Source organism: Lampris incognitus, chromosome 5 (assembly GCF_029633865.1).
Source record: "Lampris incognitus isolate fLamInc1 chromosome 5, fLamInc1.hap2, whole genome shotgun sequence".
NCBI classification, from domain to species: domain Eukaryota; kingdom Metazoa; phylum Chordata; class Actinopteri; order Lampriformes; family Lampridae; genus Lampris; species Lampris incognitus.
The window spans coordinates 10,930,503-10,949,854 of record NC_079215.1 but is presented as its reverse complement, the minus strand read 5'-3'; positions in this window follow the sequence as shown (position 1 = coordinate 10,949,854).

Here is a 19,352-nt window from a genome sequence, read left to right as displayed (position 1 = left end):
ACAAGCGGTGAGATTCTTGACGCCGTCCCATCGACGCCTGTTTGGTGGAAACGGTGACATTACGCCAAGGTAATTTAACAGTTTGGATTTTTTTTTTTTGTCCTCTGGGTTATATAAGTTAGTACTGTAACTGATTTTCATTGAACAGCTCCATCTTCTGCCCCGTGTGTCCCAAATGAAAGTCTGGATTTTCTGCTTTCTAGCTTTGGCTTATTTGCTCACATTTTTTCCTGATTAGAAACGGGAGGATCGCTTGATGATTTCTTTTTTGTTTTTGTTTTTTTACTGATTTTTTTTTTTGGGGGGGGGGGTACGCTGATTGTGGCTATGTACAACTTGTTATTAAACAGCACTTTACTGTATAGTATACGCAGTTACAAAGGCACTGAATTGTGAGTTTAATATCAATAAACTAATTTAATTGAAGCTGCAATGAAGAAGGTTTGTGCTGTACCCAGTCTGAACTTTGCACAAGGTGTAGTGAAGTACCGCGGGATTTACCTCAGGCTGATTCACTGATGTGTGTACTGTTAATATGTTGTTCTTTTCTCGATATAAACAAAACTGAATTATGTTTTGAGGGGGAGCTGGGGGCCCAGATAGCAAAATTGCCGTGGCTCAGACCCGCCCCGCACCAACACTTTCATCCGGCCCGCATACCGTGTGGAATGGCGGCACTTGGGCGGTCCGCTCCTGTTTGCCAGATCTGGGCCAGAACCAAGCCATAGCAATGCCGCATGTGCCACATATTTGCCAAAGGTGGCCCATATTCACCATTTACCACACGGGCCACTTCAGGGTCACATGTTGATGAGAGCACTGCATCTTTGCCAAAAAAGGCCCACATTTGCTTTGGTATATTTGGGCCATATTTGCTGTTATACATGTGGGCCACTTCAGGCTCTCACATCCATTTTGTCAGGGCCATCAGTGCCGCATCATTGCCTGAACTGGCCCACACCCGGATGCCATCTGGGGGATGAACTGAAATTTTACAATCTTGTGATCAGAGGACCGTAAAATGCATACGGGAGATGGGCATGTAGCATTTTGCAACTGATTTTCTGCAAAACAGGGAAGAGCCCTCTAAAGGTCTGCTCCACCTTCCAGAACCTGGAGGTCCCACGCTTTAAAATGTCATGACAGCACTGAGTTGGGTTTGGTCAGGTAATCCTGCCACATGGCAACCCTGAGTGTTTCCTTTGACGGGGTATTCAAGAGAACTTGATGTGAGACGCTGTCTTGAATCCATCACTTTCACATTTTGAATTAGTTGAGGGATTCAATTATCCTCTGGGTAATAGCGCTGCCATAAAATGGAAACTAAAAAATAAAAGGTTGCGGTTTTAAAAGGCTTAATGTTAAAATGCTTGTGGCAGCCCTAAGTCGTTTTACTAACCGTAGAGTACAATAGCCAGTGTCTGTTCTTAAAACTGGTTTGGATCGTACACTATCCACATATTGTCTGAGAGCCTTTGAACATAAACCTGTCAGAGGACTACGCCGTGTGTGCTCTGCTCTTCAGAGGTTTTAACGGCAGTGGTGCTTGAACTATATTGGCTTGAACGGCCAAACTCTCTTCTTCAAATTTACATTGCTTAGCTTGGCCTGAGAACAGTCCCAGCACGGATGTGTGGTTCCCTCACATTTGGGCCTGGTAATGGAGATAATGCATCAGTTGTAATATGTTGGAAAGAAACGGCAAATCCAAAAGTCTTGGCTCTCTCTGCTGTTATCAGCACCGGGGATCTCAGAGCTCTTTAATGGACCTACTGGTCACCTAGAAATCCAGCTAATCTCCCAACATGGTCAGGTTTTGACCCTCGGTGATAAATTATTAGGGGTAACAGATTAGCACAGTCACAGCATCAACCAGAGAGCCTGAGCTCGAGCCACAGGTCCCCCCCACACACACACTTTTTCTTCCCAATTGTATCCAACCAATTACCCCACTCTTCCGAGCCGTCCCGGTCGCTACTCCACCCTCTCTGCTGATCCGGGGAGGGCTGCAGACTACCACATGCCTCCTCCCATACATGTGGAGTCGCCAGCCACTTCTTTTCACCTGACAGTGAGGAGTTTCACCAGGGGGACGTAGCGCGTGGGAGGCTCACGCTATTCCCCCCGACCGACCAGAGGAGGCGCTAGTGCAGTGACCAGGACACCCGGATGCCTTGAGCCACGGTTTTTGCAAACACCTGTCCATACCCAAGATGGTGGATCTGTTCTAGCCTCAAAGACGGGTTTCTTGAGCGTAACCTGCACTCTGACTTACATGTTAGTATTTGAAAGATGTCGCTGCCTTCTATCTTCTCTAGAAAGGTAAAATGTTGGGGAGAACGTTGACGCTGAACTTCCCCGGCCCTCCAGCTCCACAGTGTGGGGGGGGGGTCTCTCAATTACCTCTTTCAAAGGGGTGCTCCTCGTTGTAGCTGTTTTCAAACTTTAGCATGCCCTAAACTCACGCACGACGCATTTACCCTTCATAATCCTTTACGTAACACCTTAAACCCCTTTCCCTTTATTGCCCACGGCAACGATCTGAACCTCCGAACGTCTGGCCGAGCCGAGCCGAGCCGAGCCGAGCCGAGAGCAGCAAAGAAACACAAGAGCGTTTCACTCTAGGTCTCCGCTTGGTCTGCTGCGGAACCATAAAACCGCGTCTCTAGGGCAGCGTTTCTCAACCCAGTCCTCGAGGACCCCCTATCCTGCAGGTTTTCTTTGCAACCCTGAATAGGTACCTGTTTGTAGTTATTCAACCAATCAGCAATGAATGTCAGATTTTGCACACCTTGCATAATTAAGTGCTATGAGATGATTGGTCGAGTAAGTACAAGCAGGGCCACCTATGCAGGGTTACAATGAAAATCTGCAGGATAGGGGGTCCCTTGAGGACTGGGTTGAGAAACCCTCCTCTAGGGAACGTCCCGGGCAGGCGGGGGCTGGGACGTCCCATTCCTTTATCAGATGGTTTTATAAAAACACCAACACCCGGTCCCGGGCCAGCCTAGCCGTGCCAGCCGGGCGACGCTTGCCTGTCGTCGCCGGTGGGCGCGCTAGTCATCGACTCGGTTCAGAATTGCCTCCGCGCCTCATCAGCGGGTCTTGCGTTTGGGATCCCAGCGGGCTGCTGGGCTTGGACGCGTATCGAGGGTCAGAGACCGCCGCCTTCTTTCTGCGGGTCAAGCGCCGCGGCCCGGCGAGCGTCACAAAGCTCCTGTGTGAGCCGCTCCGACTCTCCCCCAGCACGCCACCGTGTGGCCGGAGTCGCTCCCGGGGTTTCACACGGCGGCTAATTAGTAATGTCGCGTGGTTAAGTGACTGATATGGCTGAACAGTCATTAAGAAAAAAGACCGGAAGCGCCTCCAGAGGCACTGCTCTTCAGGCGCGAGAAGGACAGATGGACGTCTTGCATCTGGACCCGCGCTCATACTGATGCGAGTCAGATACTCGCTTGGATGAGGATGCGTCGTGACAAATCCAACACAGCTGCGTTCTCATCCCGGCTTGGATTTCGTACTGGTCTCTGTCTCTCCGCTTTCCTTCTGAGTTATGCACTGGCTTGTCATACAAGTTCCGCCTTGTGGTCGCTGGCCTGTATCTCGGCAGACCCGCGGCCGAGTCGCGCGCTGTACGAGTCGAGTCTGCATCCGCTTGGCGGGGCAGCGCAGACACACACGTGGAGGGAGGTGGAGGGGGGGGGTGCCTCGTCTGGGTGACGATTTATTTTCAAATTTCATGTGGTTCTAAATTGCTGTCGTAAGAGTTTGGGTGGACGCTAAATTTAACGGCAACGCAAAACCAACAAGTATTCTCTCGCTTTGTGGAGCCGACAGTTACAACGTGACTCACGCGCGTGCTAAACAGGGAGGCCGAAACCATCCGGTGCCCTAAATCAGTGGTTCTCAACCTTTTTGGGTTCCTGGACCCCCTGCGTATTTTTGATCTACCCTGAGGACCCCCTCCACCTGATCTTGGGGGAGGGGGGTTGCAATTTGATAGAAACAGTAGAAACTGCATTTTAAATTGCATTAGAGCATTTATTCACTCTTTGGGGCAAAAATAAGAGCTTTCAGTTGTAACTTAGATATAGTTAACAAAACAGAATTCTTATGCAGTAACTTTCAGATATATGTAACAAAACAGAATATGTATTCAGTAACTTTCAGATATATGTAACAAAACAGAATATGTATTCAGTAACTTTCAGATATACGTAACAAAACAGAATTCTTATGCAGTAACTTTCAGATATATGTAACAACGGAATTTTTATGCAGTAACTTTTAACAATGCAAACGGGAGCGAGATGTCTTATTAAAATACAATAAATGACACTTGTGAAACAGATGTAATTAGAGAAAAAAGTCCTGTTACCCTTTATAGTTTAGGTAGATAAAGGTCTCAGTCACATTTGAGTAAAATAATCCCATTTCTATAAATGTCAAAGGATCTTTTTTTTAAGATATTTTATTTTCACGGACCCCTTGCAGTTACACCACGGACCACTAGGGGTCCGCGGACCCCCGGTTGAGAAACACTGCCCTAAATGGTAGGAAACCCGTTCAACAGTTGGGCCAAATCCCAGGGGTGAAACGCTGCGCTGCGCTGCGCGCTTCCAAGTAAATACTGGGGACGCGTGCAGGCGCGTTTGTTGCGTCTACGTGTCTGTTACCTCATACGTCTCTCGGTCCGCGCTCGTGTTGAGCTGAAACGGCCGTTTGCACGCGGAGGAATGTTAATCGGATTAAGCGTAATTGCATCAGCCTTGCCCCGGTTTGTTATGGCTCGGTGTCGGGAGAACAGTGGCTCGTTAGACCGGTACCGAGATGCCAGCAGTAAAACGTTTACCTTTGCATATGGGTTACAGGCCTGGACGGGCCGCGCGTTGGACCCCGCTCAGAAACGCCGTCCTCTGACACGACAGCAGCTTTCCACCCGATAGGGAAACGCCCCGCTTACACTTGGTTATAACATGCGGGGGGGGGACATGCGGGGGGGGGCTGCGATCGGATCACAAGTGGACGGCGCTAAATACGAGTGTAGACCACCACCGAAACGTTTCGTGAACCGGTTACTCAAACCACTTGCCGAGGTGGTCTGGGACCCCGACAAGGACATAACAGAAAATATTCTTCTTCTTCTTCTTCTTCTACTACTACTTCTTCCTCCGCTTCTTTTTCTTCTTCGTTTTCTTTTCGTCTTCTTTTTCTTCTTCTTCGTCTTCGTTTGCTTTTCTTCGTCTTTTTCTTCTTCGTCTTCTTTTGCTTTTCTTCGTCTTTTGCTTTTTGTCTTCTTTTTCTTCTTCGTCTTCTTTTGCTTTTCGTCTTTTCTTCTTTTTCTTCTCTTCTTCGTCTTTTTTTTCTTCATCTTCTTTTGCTTTTCATCTTCTTTTTCCTCTTCGTCTTCTTCTTCGTCTTCTTTTTCTTTTCTTCGTCTTCTTTTGCTTTTCAGCTTTTTCTTCTTCTTTTTCTTTTCTTCTTCGTCTTCTTCGGAGTAACGATATCTGATGACAAGCGGTCAGCAGGGCGCATTTGGATATGCGCGGCGACCGCAGGCGTAAACGGCGACGCGTGTCGCCGTCCACTTGTGATCCGATCGCCCAAAACGCATTTTAAAACCAAGTGCAAACAGGGTCTAAGAGAGTCTACGTGCTAAACAGAAACACGGGCTTGCTTTTGGGATGAGACTGGATCGACAATGAAAACCACAAGCGCTGGCCCTCCACCTTTTTGTTCTCCCAAAGAATTCCTCCTATTCGGGCTCGTGAGTTCTCCTCGAGTTTGATCAGAAACCAGAAATGGTGGTTCTCTTTCCCCGCACAAACCACACTTTGTTTGAATTGTGCCTCCCTGCCATCTATCCCATACATTTTATATACCGAACATCAAGTGGAGAAAACAACTGATCGCCTGCCAACAAAACCTCGACCTTTTTTTTCTTCTTCATACTAATCCCCCCCTTTGTATCGTTAAACTCACAACTTTGTCAGCAACTACACAGCGACTGGTCTTCAAGCGGATATCATCAGAGAATTGTGTACATCTCTGGTGCTGTACTGAAAAATAATACCCTCTGTGTGTGTGTGTGTGTGTGTGTGTGTGTGTGTGTGTGTGTGTGTGTGTGTGTGTGTGTGTGTGTGTGTGTGTGTGTGTGTTTCGTCCTTCAGCACAAAACGGCAAAGACTTGTTAGACAGGAACACATTCATATTTAATCTCAATATGTGGGATTTCAGGATTTTTAAGAACTAATTAGGATATAATATACCAAATGGAGGTGGCACGGTGGCGCAATGGTTAGCGTGGTCGCCTCACAGTAAGAAGGTCCTGGGTTCGAGCCCCGGGGTAGTCCAGCCTTTGGGGATTTGTCCCAGGTCGTCCTCTGTGTGGAGTTTGCATGTTCTCCCCATGTCTTTGTGGGTTTCCTCCGGGGCTCCGGTTTCCTCACAAAGACATGTAGGTCAGGTGAATCGGCCGTACTAAATTGCCCCTAGGTAAGAATGTGTGTGTGTGTGTGTGTGTGTGTGTGTGTGTGTGTGTGTGTGTGTGTGTGTGTGTGTGTGTGTGTGTGTGTGTGTGTGTGTGTGTGTGTCGGCCCTTTGTGATGGCCTGGTGGCCTGTCCAGGGTGTCTCCCCGCCTGCCGCCCAATGACTGCTGGGATAGGCTCCAGCATCCCTGAGAGCAGGATAAGCGGTTCGGATAATGGATGGATGGATGGATACTAAATGGATAATTCAATTCTTTCAATTTCTTGTACAATCTATAGCTTTGGGGAAAATGATATTTTACTTCAAAAAAAGTGATCATGATCTCAGCCATCTGATGAGCTGCATCATTTCTTAGTTTAGGTTCTAAACTAAGTGTGCATTGCTGCAAGACACAGATTTGCACTGGCCATACTATACCATATGAAGTCACCGAAGGCCAAACAATCTGTTTAATTTCTATCACCACCATGTAGTGGAGAAAATATGTTCCATCATAAATCATCATCAGGGCCTTTGACTCCAGACATTGAACATATGTGCGGGGTCTCAATACCTTTTCCTGTGATTTGTAAATGAAGCTGTGTTGCTAAAATGTTATATAAATATTAACACACTGGCTGTATGATCTTTACTTCATTTGCAAGCAGGGAACAATGCAGCTAAAAGCTTTCCTTTTCCCCCGCTTTTTATTTTCCATTTCTATTTTTTTTTCTTTTAAACAAAGCGGTGTTGTTGATGACCAGCTAAAGAAGAAAATCTCAGCAATTATGAATATAGTTGGAACATGCAATTTATGTAGTCGGATCTAGCCTTATCTTGTTGGACCGATAATGGATGAAAGTTAAGCTTTCGTTTACAGTAGAATCGTGTCACATTATAAACAGTTACACATTTGTCCCCGAGCTGTGTTTATTTGTACCAGTAAACTGCACTGCAATTTATAGTGCTTATTCATTACATAATCAGAATGTGAATGAGTAAGCTGTACACGGTGGCCAGAGTCTGCCTTGGTCCTATCAAACCAATGTGGAACCTCATCTCTGTGCTTTTCAGATGTTTGACAAGTGTGTGAGATGATATATGCCAGACTGTGCAGCAGTGACTGTTCCTGATGGAAATTAATATAGACATGATGTGAGACTGCTGAATAGAGTCCATAGTTCTGCTAGGAACAGGGTCTTGAAGCGGTGATGGTTACACGTAGGATTTAGAAATTGGTTGAATGTTTATTTTATTATTTCTGACCCTTTACATATGCTCTGATTTTTCTCTTTTCTCAATGTGGCTCTTTCTTTGTTAAAATCCTGGCTAAGACTGAGAGAAGAAAATGGGTCAATGCAAATAGTCTGCGGTGAACTTTGGTGTCCCCCAGGGTTCAGTTCTTGGCCCTTTGTGATTTTCTTTATATATGCTACATTTTGGCAAAATCACTCACAGTTATGGAATAATTTTCACTGAAACGCAGATGACTGACAGTTAGTTTTATGTAGAGTCCAATGTGCACATTTAGAAAATTCGAGGAATGCTTATCTACAGTTAAAACCTGAATGTCTTCTTTTCTTTCTTAACTAAACCAAAACAAAGATTCTGGTCATTGGCGCAGCAAGAGAGGGGGCTCAGTTTGAGAAAGTGACGCTCAACTTTGATAATTGTACTATTCCCCAGAGTTCCTCAGTTAAAAGTCTGGGTGTTCTCACTCTTTCTATTGGGTTACACACTGCAATAATATAAATTTAAATTTCTGTACACGATCTATACTGCTGTTGGCTGCAAAAAAAACCCCTCTTTACCGAAGAAGTAACGTATAAGTAACAAAACCTTCATCAGGTGCAACAGAGTTATACACTGCAGAAATTATCAGGACTGCTTTTTCACCCTTCAAAACACGAGGATAAAATCCAATCTATCCTCATGCCTGATGCTGATGCTAAGACCCTTATCTAAGCATTTGTATTATCTAGTCTATATTCATTTAATAGCCTTTTTTTCATTCTGTTCTGGGCTAGCATCAAGAACATCCAGATGTTCCACGGTGTCGCTACAGAATCTTGAAGAAAACTGCTGCTTGACTGTATTACACATATTCTAGCCTTTCTTCACAGGCTCCTTATCCATAAAAGCGACACTGCTGATATTTAATATGCTACATAGAGCTTGCTCCTTCATATCTAGCAGATCTCCCCTGACATCCAAATGTGGTTTCTGTAGTTTACTTTATATTTAAACAACCCCCACCACCTTTTCTCATTGTCGTTTGCCCAGCAGTTATCTTGAGGTTAAGCATCAACAAAGACTAACCAAAACTAAAAAGACTAACTCAGAGGAGCAGCTAAGTTATAAAGATTTAATATTAATTAGTCTTAACTCTTTGCTTGAAATGGGTCGGTCTCGGCGCCAGGTCAAGGTAATCCTTCTAGTAGGCACTAAACTCTGAGGAGGAAACTTAACATCCTTCTGAGGACAGTAACAAGCACTTTTCTTCTCTGCATTGTTTCATTATTGCTAAGTGTAGTCATGGAGGGTGCTGTTCATTGTCATTTTCTGTCTCCTGTTCTTCAACGTGTGAATGTGAAGCCCTCTGAGACGGTAACTGTGATTGGGGGATATACATTAAAGTTGACTTCACTTCCAAGAAAGTTGAATCCGTACATCTGGACACAAATGTTGTGTCCAGATGTACGGATTCAACTTTCTGGGCTTTCCTTACCTGGATTATTGAGCATGCACCAAGATATGTTGACTTGACTTCACAGTACGTGATATACAGAAATTATGCAGTACATCAAATTCGAATGAAAGAAACCCTAACCTGCCATTCATTATTCAATGTCTTTGAAGCAAACACAGACCAGCTACTGACCTACCTTCCAAACGTAGCACGCTTTCTAAGCTATCAATCATCGTGTAGGAGTAGGTGTCTCTCCAAAAAGTGTTCGTTTTGGAGCGAGGCCCGTTACTTTTTCCCAGCAAGGGGAAGATCCAGATCCCAGATTTTTGTCTGACCAATTCATACCCGGGGCCCGCTGATGCCTCCGAGGCCAGCCTCCGCGTTACGGCGTAGCCGGCAGAGTCTCGAGCCCGACTCGCAGACATCGTTTGTCTTGCGAACCCTTCCCCAGCACCGCTGGAGAAAAGGGGAAACAGCCTTCTCGATTAGGGGCAGGAGAAAAAAAGGTCAAATCAGGGCTTTTGGATGTACGAAGGAGCCTCGAGCATCACATTTGGGTCCAATCAGCCCAGCGATGTTTTTTTAGCCACAATATAAAAAACAGATGGACCAACAATTGGAGGGATACAATTCTTTGGTATAGAAAGAGCGTTGGGAGGGATAGCAGACGAAGCGCTGTCCTTTTTTTTCTGCTGGAGCGAATGATCTCGCTACGCCGCTGCCCCGTTCTTCTCGGATTGTTTTTGTCCATTCACAGTGCGAGATGTTTGCAGGCAGTCGTCATTCAACTCAGTTGTGAAGTTCTCGCGAGCCAAAGTGCCAATGTGTCGCTCTAATATCGTTGCTTTTATCGTATAATCACTTTTGAGTATCGTTGTAATCATGACTACGCCATATGCACCCGTGCTCTCGAGCCAAACGTCTGCCGGCAGCATGTGTGGCCTCGAGTAAACATGAATAATATCCCGACCTTTGGCCTCTGGATGTAACACGAAGCCTAATGGATTAACCACGGACTTGTCAGTTTAAAATCTGATTCTCGTCACGCAGAGTTGCCGGCCACCCCGAAACGACCTCTAACCCTTCTGACAACCTGGGTGTGGGGGGGGGGGGTGTGGAGCGAGGTGTGGGGGTCGCCACTAGATGAGATCACCAGGGCAGGTGCTCCCTCCTGGGCATCCACTTTCACTGCAAGGGGCCTGGTTCTCCCGTGATGGATGGGTCTGGCTGAGATTCTGGGCCCCCATGGGGCAGATTACGCAGCAGGGGAGGCACCATCTGGGAACAGAATGTCAAGGTCGGCCCTGGGTTGGCGATTTACGCCCCCCCCCCCCCCCCAAACCTCAGGTTCAAATGGCTGCCGGTGACGTGACATAGACAAGGTGACAATGACAGCCCCTCCCCCCCTCCCCCCCCCCGGTCCTAAAAAAAAGAGGCCATTCATTACTGAAGGGTGAGGGGGATCAAACAGCTTTTAGGGTGGAGGTTTTCCAACCCCTCTCCCTCGCTGTCTTTGACCCCTCTGCGTCCGCACTGGACAAAGGCAAACCTTTAACATGACCGGCAGCAGGAGACGAGCGGTAAATCTGTCCAAGCGCTGCCACATTTACACGTCTGCCTTCCCTTTCGCTCGGGCAACTTGCTTGTAAATAGTCAGCGACAGGCGGCCGATGTTGTGCGCGCTGCGCGGTTGTTGTTATTATTTTTTTAACCAAACACAACGGATCGCCGACACGCATTCCACCGGGTTTTACAAAAACCCCCCAAGACCATAAACACGGGACGCGCATGCCAAGATTTTTTTGTGCGCTTATTTCGCTCGTCTTCCACGGTCCACACAGCCCCGGCCCGAGGTTTTCCCAAACCGCTGCCCTCCCCTCACCACGGAGACACTTGGGAGATAAACAGACACACACACGCACACGGTGTAACCACAACACCGACGAGCGGGGCAAAACCGAGGTGGCCGGCGGTCTAGCGTTTGTCTACTGACCAATGAAATCTCCCGTCGGTGAACCCGCGGTAACACGAATCGGAGGCCCCGGCAGTCTGGGACGGGCCTATTAGTGCCTGGCCTGCACTGGGAGGTTGGAAGGAGAGAAGTATTAAACAATTAGGGCCATAAATCCAGATGTGGGGTGTAGAGATTGTGTGTGTGTGTGTGTGGGGGGGGGGGGTTCCCAGGCCCAGACGAGTGGCCTCTTAGGACTATGTGCTCCATGTGGAGCTCATTTTACCCCCTTTACTGTGCGGGGGTATCTGCAGGCTCTGGATGCAGTATGGCGCAGACGCGCGATGCAAACGTGGCGTATCCCCCTGCTCGTGTCGCCGGGGGCGCCGTCAAATTCTGCAGGGGAGACGCCTTCGGTACGTTCGCTTGAGAAATGTCAGAGTACGCTTTTTTTTTAGGGAGGGGAGGGGGATTTTTCCCCCCTTTTTTCTCCCCAGTTATACTTAGCCAATTACCCCACTCTTGGGGGTGCGGGTAGCGTAGCGTGGCGGTCTGTTCCGTTGCCTACCAACACGGAGCTCGCCGGTTCGAATCCCCGTGTGGCCTCCGGCTCGGTCGGGCGTCCCTACGGACACAATTGGTCGCTGCACTAGCGCCTCCTCTGGTCGGTCGAGGCGCCTCTTTGGGGGGGGGGGGAATAGCATGATCTTCCCACGTGCTACATCCCCCCTGGTGAAACTCCTCACTGTCAGGTGAAAAGAAGCGGCTGGCGACTCCACGTGTATGGGAGGAGGCATGTGGTAGTCTGCAGCCCTCCCCGGGTGGGCAGAGGGGGTGGAGCAGAGAGTGGGGTGATTGGCCAAGTACAACTGGGGAGAACCACCCCCCCCCACCCCCCAAAAAAATTACCCCACTCTTCCGAGCCGTCCCGGTCGCTGCTCCACCCTCTCTGCCGATTTGGGGAGGGCTGCAGACTACCACATGCCTCCTCTGGTACACGTGGAGTCGCCAGCCGCTTCTTTTCACCTGACAGTGAGGAGTTTCACCAGGGGGGATGTAGCACGTGGGAAGATCACGCTATTCCCCCCTGGACAGGCGCCCTGACCGACCAGAGGAGGCGCTAGTGCAGTGACCAGGACACATACCCAAATCCCGCAAGCACGGCCAGTTGTGTCAGTAGGGACGCCCGACCGAGCCGGAGGCCACACGGGGGTTCGAACCCCTCGTCCCGTGTTAGGAGGCAACGGAAGGGACCGCTACTGCACCCGGACGCCTGGTCAGTGTAGGCTCTGAGAGGTAATGGGGTTATTACACAGACTTTTACCCCTGCTAAAGCGACCACTTAAAATGTCCCATCACGCTTCTTAAGTGCGGAGGCAAACTAGGTTTACACCACCTTTCAGAGAGAAGAGTGTCCCGCCTTCTAAGCGTTACGAGTTCCTGGTTGTGTTGTACTTCACCATGTGTTTCCGTGTTATTTAGGATTTCTCCTCTGTGACAGGATACCTACCACGCGCGACTCTACCCAGCGAGGGAAGCCAAGCCCTTACACCGCCCTGTTACTCCGCCTTGACGCTGAGCGAGTTTGTCACTCGTTGTTTACTACGTCGGCTGTAATGGCGGCCCTGGAACCCGGGGCAGCGAGTTCGGAACAAACCCGTGTCTCCGGGCTTTGTGTAAACTCCCACGTGTCACCCGAGAGGCCGTGCGTCAGGCCTGGCAGCGCGAGGCGGTGTTTCGGTCGGAGGGCGGACTCCGCACGGTGCCGTCGCCGTAATCGAACCAGCGTTGTCTTGGACGTATTCGGGGAACATCTAATTTAGCGGCACACTGCAGAATAAGCTGGCCGGCCGCAGTGAGCGTGGTGATGTGTACTTGCTGCTAGCTCCCATCTCACACTCGCGGGACTTGTGTCTCGATGTGGACGCGAGAAAACAAGAAACGCCATTTACGGGGCTGGGCGTCTGCCCTGCGCCTTCGTAACGAGACCAGATTGTCAAACAGTTTTAGCGTTAGAGGCCTCGGAGGAGGTCATCCCAGTGGATGTCTGAGGGCGGAGCGGCCCGGAGGGCGGAGCGGCACGGAGGGTGGAGCGGCACGGAGGGTGGAGCGGCCCGGAGGGCGGAGCGGCCCGGAGGGTGGAGCGTCCCGGAGGGTGGAGCTGCACGGAGGGTGGAGCGGCCCGGAGGGCGGAGCGGCCCGGAGGGTGGAGCTGCACGGAGGGCGGAGCGGCCCGGAGGGCGGAGCGGCATGGAGGGTGGAGCGGCCCGGAGGGCGGAGCGGCACGGAGGGCGGAGCGGCATGGAGGGTGGAGCGGCCCGGAGGGCGGAGCGTCCCGGAGGGTGGAGCGGCACGGAGGGTGGAGCGGCCCGGAGGGCGGAGCTGCCCGGAGGGCGGAGCGGCCCGGAGGGCGGAGCGGCCCGGAGGGTGGAGCGGCCCGCCGTGCTAACGGGCAGCCGTGTCTACTGAACGTGTGGCCGGTCCATACGCGAGGGTGTGTGTGCCGCGAGGTTTAGGCTCATCTGCAGCCTTCCCCTCTCGCTCCCAGCAGGACTCTGCGGGTGTCACGTGCACCACCTTGGGGGTCACGTGCACCACCTTGGGGGTTGTTCCACCCACCTCCGCTATGAACCAAACACACACACACACACACACACACACACACACTGGCAGACCAGACAATCCAGGGAAGTGGGGAAGAGAGCCAATCAAAAGAGCGCTACATGGGCGTCCAGGTAGCGTAGCGGTCTATTCCGCTGCCGACCAACACGGGGATCGCCGGTTCGAATCCCCGTGTTACCTCCGGCTTGGTGGGGCGTCCCTACATACACAATTAGCCGCGTCTGCGGGTGGGAAGCCGGATGTGTCCTGGTCACTGCACTAGCGCCTCCTCTGGTCGGTCGGAGGACCTGTTCGAGGGGTGGGGGGAACTGGGGGGAATAGCGTGATCCTCCCACGCGCTACGCCCCCCTGGTGAAACTCCTCACTGTCAGGTGAAAAGAAGCGGCTGGCGACTCCACGTGTATCGGGGGGGGGGGCATGTGGTAGTCTGCAGCCCTCCCCGGATCGGCAGAGGGGGGTGGAGGAGCGACCCTCCAAACAAACGGAGCAGTACGTTACCCTCATCATAGTGGGACGAGAGGAGAGCCACCGGGGAGAGGTTGGAGGAGATTCATGCATTTTTGGGCGTTGAGCAAAAATGCTCCCAGCAGAAGGGCAGCCCACACTGTCCTTCAGTGAGGATGAACGGTTTCGCCCGTTTGAGCCCGGCCGGCTGACTCCGGGTCAGCCAGAGGTCATTTCCTCTGAGGACGCTCCGCAGTAGGCCTTCATCGCTGCTAACCGTGGTTCATCGTGCAGCGAGTGAACTGGATCCATCGCTCATTCAAGCTGTGGAAGCGCCGGAGCGCCGGCCTTTCTGTCCCCCCCCCACCCCCACCCCCCCACCCCGACGACATCACGAGTCGGTGTCTCGAGTTTCCCTCCGCTAGTTTGGGGAATGTTTACATGTGAGAAATGTGGGTCAAAACCGTCCAAGGGCACGGGGCTGACATCTCGCATCGGAGCACTAAATCTTCGCGGTATTTCCCCACAGCGCTCGATTCAGATTGCAACTGTTGGAAATGAGGAACGTCCACTGCGGGGAAAAAGAGAAGAGAAGAAAAGAAAGAGGGGGGGGGAGGGGGGGAGGGAGGGGGGGAAGCATTTCCAGATGGCACGCTTTCTATAATACCGCCTGGTGCAGCGTGATTTAAGTCGGCGTAATGGCAGATCACAGAGGCCTTCCTGACCGACCCCCGTGCTTTTAAACAATATTTTTAGATCAAAGCCTTCAAAAGCGAGATCAGCAGCAGGGAATGTATATATACACTATATATATATACATTATATATGCATTATATATACATTATATACACGCTAAAACATGGCACAACTTATTTCCCTTGGCTGGGCTCTGGTCCAGCAGGACTTTTAAAAGACGGTAGCCACGATGGGCCTGCTGGTCAGATGTGAGCGACGGCCTTCGCTCGACAGCAACACCAGGTTTCAGACGCGTGTTTCCCCGTAACCCCTCGCAGCTCGTGTGGGGAAACAAGTCCGGGGTTCGAGTCAAGCAAGACCGGCGCACCTTGTGTGTCACAAAGTGTGGTTTTCATTCCCTCTCTTCTCGTGGTTTTTTTCCGCACATCCATCTCGGTCGGTCCGGTTCGAAGCGGAGCGGTTGGCCGGCGAGTTGTTTACCACAGGCCGCCGAGCAGTGGGCCTGACGTCAGCGCGGGGCGTCTGGTTCTGTTCAGAAACCGAACGCGCCTCCCGACCGGCGTGTCCCCCCCTGCAGGTGAGGTCCGTTCTCGCCGCGGCCACGCCACCGAACCCCTTTACTTACATGTGAACCCGCACCCGCTACTCCGGGGAGGGGCTGGTGGTGGTGGTGAGGTCACGCGGGGTCAGCAGCAAATCCGCAGCTTAAAATGAAGAGGGTGAGGGGTTTTCTTTGTAACTCCGAGTCCCCCCCACCCCACCCCACCCCCCCCACGCCACCCCGCTGAAGGGTTTGCGGGATTCTGTTTCACAACACGAGCTGTGAAGTGTCAAATGATGTGTGACTTCTGCCACGGGCCTCGTTTGTCCTCGTCATGTCTGACTTGTCTCTTCTGGCCGTGTTCAAGACCAGAGCCTGTCCAAGACTCCTTCACCCTTTCTACTACTGCACTTACCTCCCATAACATCGTGTTTTTTGTTTTCCCGCGACGGCTTACTGTGCACTTTAAAGACGACGAGGAGGACAAGTTACAACAGAGGTCACAAGGCGCTATGAGTACACGGGGAGGAGAAGGTCTGGGACTTGAGCTGCAGATAGAAACCGGATGGTTGGATCCATGTGCACCCAAATGATCCTCGTGAAAGACCATCAGCACAGCACGGAGACCATCGTCCCAACTGGGACCTTCATGAAGACGAGGGACGAAAGCTGGTGTGACAACAATGACCATCCAACACATCTGGGGCGTCACGTATCAGTCGTTACTACACACCCATGGAGTTTTGTAGCCCCCAAGATTGTCTGACACTCAGCAGCAAAGCATGATGGTTATTTGTAATCCCCTCCTCCTATGTCTACCTCTTGCAACGAGCAGTCACCCGGGCCTGCAAAGACATCAGTGTCCGCCAGTCGGTGTCTAAATTCAGGGGTTACCCAGGTCCTACACTGGTCTCTCAGACAAACTTCAGGGCTAAACAAATCCCATGGGTGTGTACGCACAAATTTGCCCATAGTAACGATGATACATGAAGCCCCAGGAAACTACCAACCCTAGAGACGATTTACGGTTTTCTATGATCAGACGAGCATTAGCGACAAGTGTTCGTTGTGGAGGGTTTCTGACATGCTGAACTTTTTCTGTCACCCCCCCCCCCACCGCCGCCGCCATTTCTTTTCAATAAGCCGTTCGGTGAAAGCCTCTTTTTTCCCCTACGAGGACTCGGCAGCGACCAAACCTCTGGCCTGGAATGCGTCTCGGCCGGGGAGGGCAGCAAGGGTTGGAAACGGGCTGCCCCTTCTCCGTATGGGGTGGAGATCAGGTCTGGGTCATTCAGAGACACTGCCCTCACGGCCGAGACGCTTGTAATTTGCTCTCAGTCATAAAAAGTCCAAGAACCCCCCCCCCTCACAGTATGAGCCTTCCAGCTCCGGTATCGGTCAGAGGTCAAAGAGCAGGGCCATACAGAAGCATTCGCTGCCTGTTGGGCCCGCGGACGTCCTGCTAGTACCAGCCAGCTCAGGCCCGCGGCGTTTGCTTTGTGCGCAGTGACACAGTTCTGGAGCGGGATTTCTCAACGGGCCGTCGTGCAGACGGCGTGCGGTGGTCGTTCCCAGATAATGACGTGGCTATACGCTTGCCCCCGAGGGCCATGTGGTTCAAATTTGAAGCCACGAAACGTTTTCGTTCAATTTACACTTAGAATTATTTCAGTTTCACAACAAACGGCGTCTACGCTGACGTTTGTGTGACCAAAGGACCCACAACATAACGGGGTCATAACAGTAAGAGCGGATATGGACTTGCAGAAGATCCCCTTTGCTTTTTCAAATGATCTGTTTCAGTATTTCTGTTTATTTTTGTTTTGTCTTCCCTACCCCCCTACCCACCCCCCCACCTTTTTTTTCTCCCCGATTGTATCCGTCCACAATTACCCCGCTCTTGCGAGCCACCCCGGTCGCTGCTCCACCCCCCTCTGCCGGTCCGGGGAGGGCTGCAGACTACCACATGCCTCCCCCGATACATGTGGAGTCGCCAGATGCTTCTTTTCACCTGACAGTGAAGAGTTTCACCAGGGGGATGTAGTGCATGGGAGGATCATGCTATTCCCCCCTGAACAGGCGCCCCAACCGACCAGAGGAGGCGCCAGTGCAGCGACCAGGACACATACCCACATCCGGTTTCCCACCCGCAGGGACGGCCAATTGTGTCTGTAGGGATGCCCGACCAAGCCGGAGGTAACACGGGGATTCGAACCAGTGATCCCCGTGTTGGTAGGCAACGGGATAGACCGCCCTTTGTTTTGCCTTTGCCTGTAGCACAGTGCAGCACATGCATCTCTGTGGGGCTGCTGTAGGCATAAGCCCGTATCTGACAGCTGACCCAGAGTCCCCAGCCAGCGGGATACTTCACGCCAATGTGCCGAGGAGGTACAACACGACTCCGGAGCTCTGACGACATGACCTGCTCTGGGAAAGGATGAGTTCCTTCCCAGTTGTCCGCGTACTCGGAGTGAATGTGGTTCAACCCTGTGTATCCGATTCACCGTTGGGGAATGCGGGGGGTGTGCGCAAGTACACAGCATTGGTGGTAATGATGAAACCTTTCGGTCACCTTCTTTACAGATGCTGGAGAAAGAATGTGAAGACTTGTCTACCTACCACAGCGATGGAAAACAGCATTGACGTGTCTCTGTGAAATCTTGCACCCCCCTCTTTCTCAAGACCCATTCCAGAGGCTTAATCATTCAAAGATTGCACAGAAAGCACCTTGATGTGCAATAAATCAGCAAGGCCCGCTGTTTCCAACGTTTCCCCTGAATAAATGGGTTTCATACGCCGGTGAATTCACCACATCTCGCAGGGCTTCTCAAAGGCCCGAGTGTGTCTTGTTTTTCTTCTCTCCACAACAGGCTTTTGAGTGACGAGTCGACGACAAGTCAAACGCTGCAAGAGGAAGTGTGTAACAGAGTGCATCCTCCTACACATAGCAAACAGTAATACGTTTACTGCGATACGGATCTCGGTGCGCAGCCTTATCTTCTCATCCTCCGCCACCCCCGGTAGTGCACGGCGTCGTGTTGGCACAGAGGAAGCAATGGCAGATCTGCAGCTCGCAGGCCGGTGGGCCACGTCAGGTAACTAGAGATCAGTTTAGAGGACAGTGGCTCTGTGCTAACGCTTGTCGAGATTCAAAGCTAATTCACTGATTTTTTTTTTTTGCATCTCATCATCGTCATCATCGCCTGTGCCCCGCTTCATGCAGGACAAACCCGAAGCGGCAGCGAGAAAAAGAAATTCCGAATAATCCGGTTCCTCTGGAAATGGGCACTGCCGAGGGATGCAGTAAATTGCACAAATTAGAGCAATGATTTGCATCAAAACTCGTGGTGTAAACGGGTCATCTCCCCCCCCCCCCATTTCAACGACGACATCATATTGCTCCTTTTTTGATGACGTCATGACCGTTCAACTTTTTAAAGAATTAGCTGAAACCTTGCAGTTTGATTGGTAATCATACTATTATACCCCTCGGCCGCCCTGAAATGACCCAGAAGCCGGGAAATGGTGCTTTTCACTTTAATGAGTGCTTAGGCTTCTTACAAATGAGTTTGTCCAATAGTGGGGTGTGCCCATGCAGGATCTGACATGCAAACAAAACCAGCTTGATCACTGAAGTGTGTAGCAACACACAGGTAATACGCTCTACGGTATATTAGTTTACCGTGTGCTGCCGGTGTGATTTGTTTGCCGATAAACAGGAAATCAAAGCGATTTGTCAGAACCGTAATTTAATTTTTTTCTCGTGCATTTCGGGTACATCAGTGCACGCGCCCAGAGGGATCCCAACATTTCAGTCTCCCAGCGACTGTTGCTGAAGGTCCTCAGAAGACTTGCTGGGTTCACTGTGAAGACTGGTCCTCGTCACGTTCCGTACCGGTTGTAGTTTTCTAAGAACTACGGCTCCTAAGGTTCAGCAGTA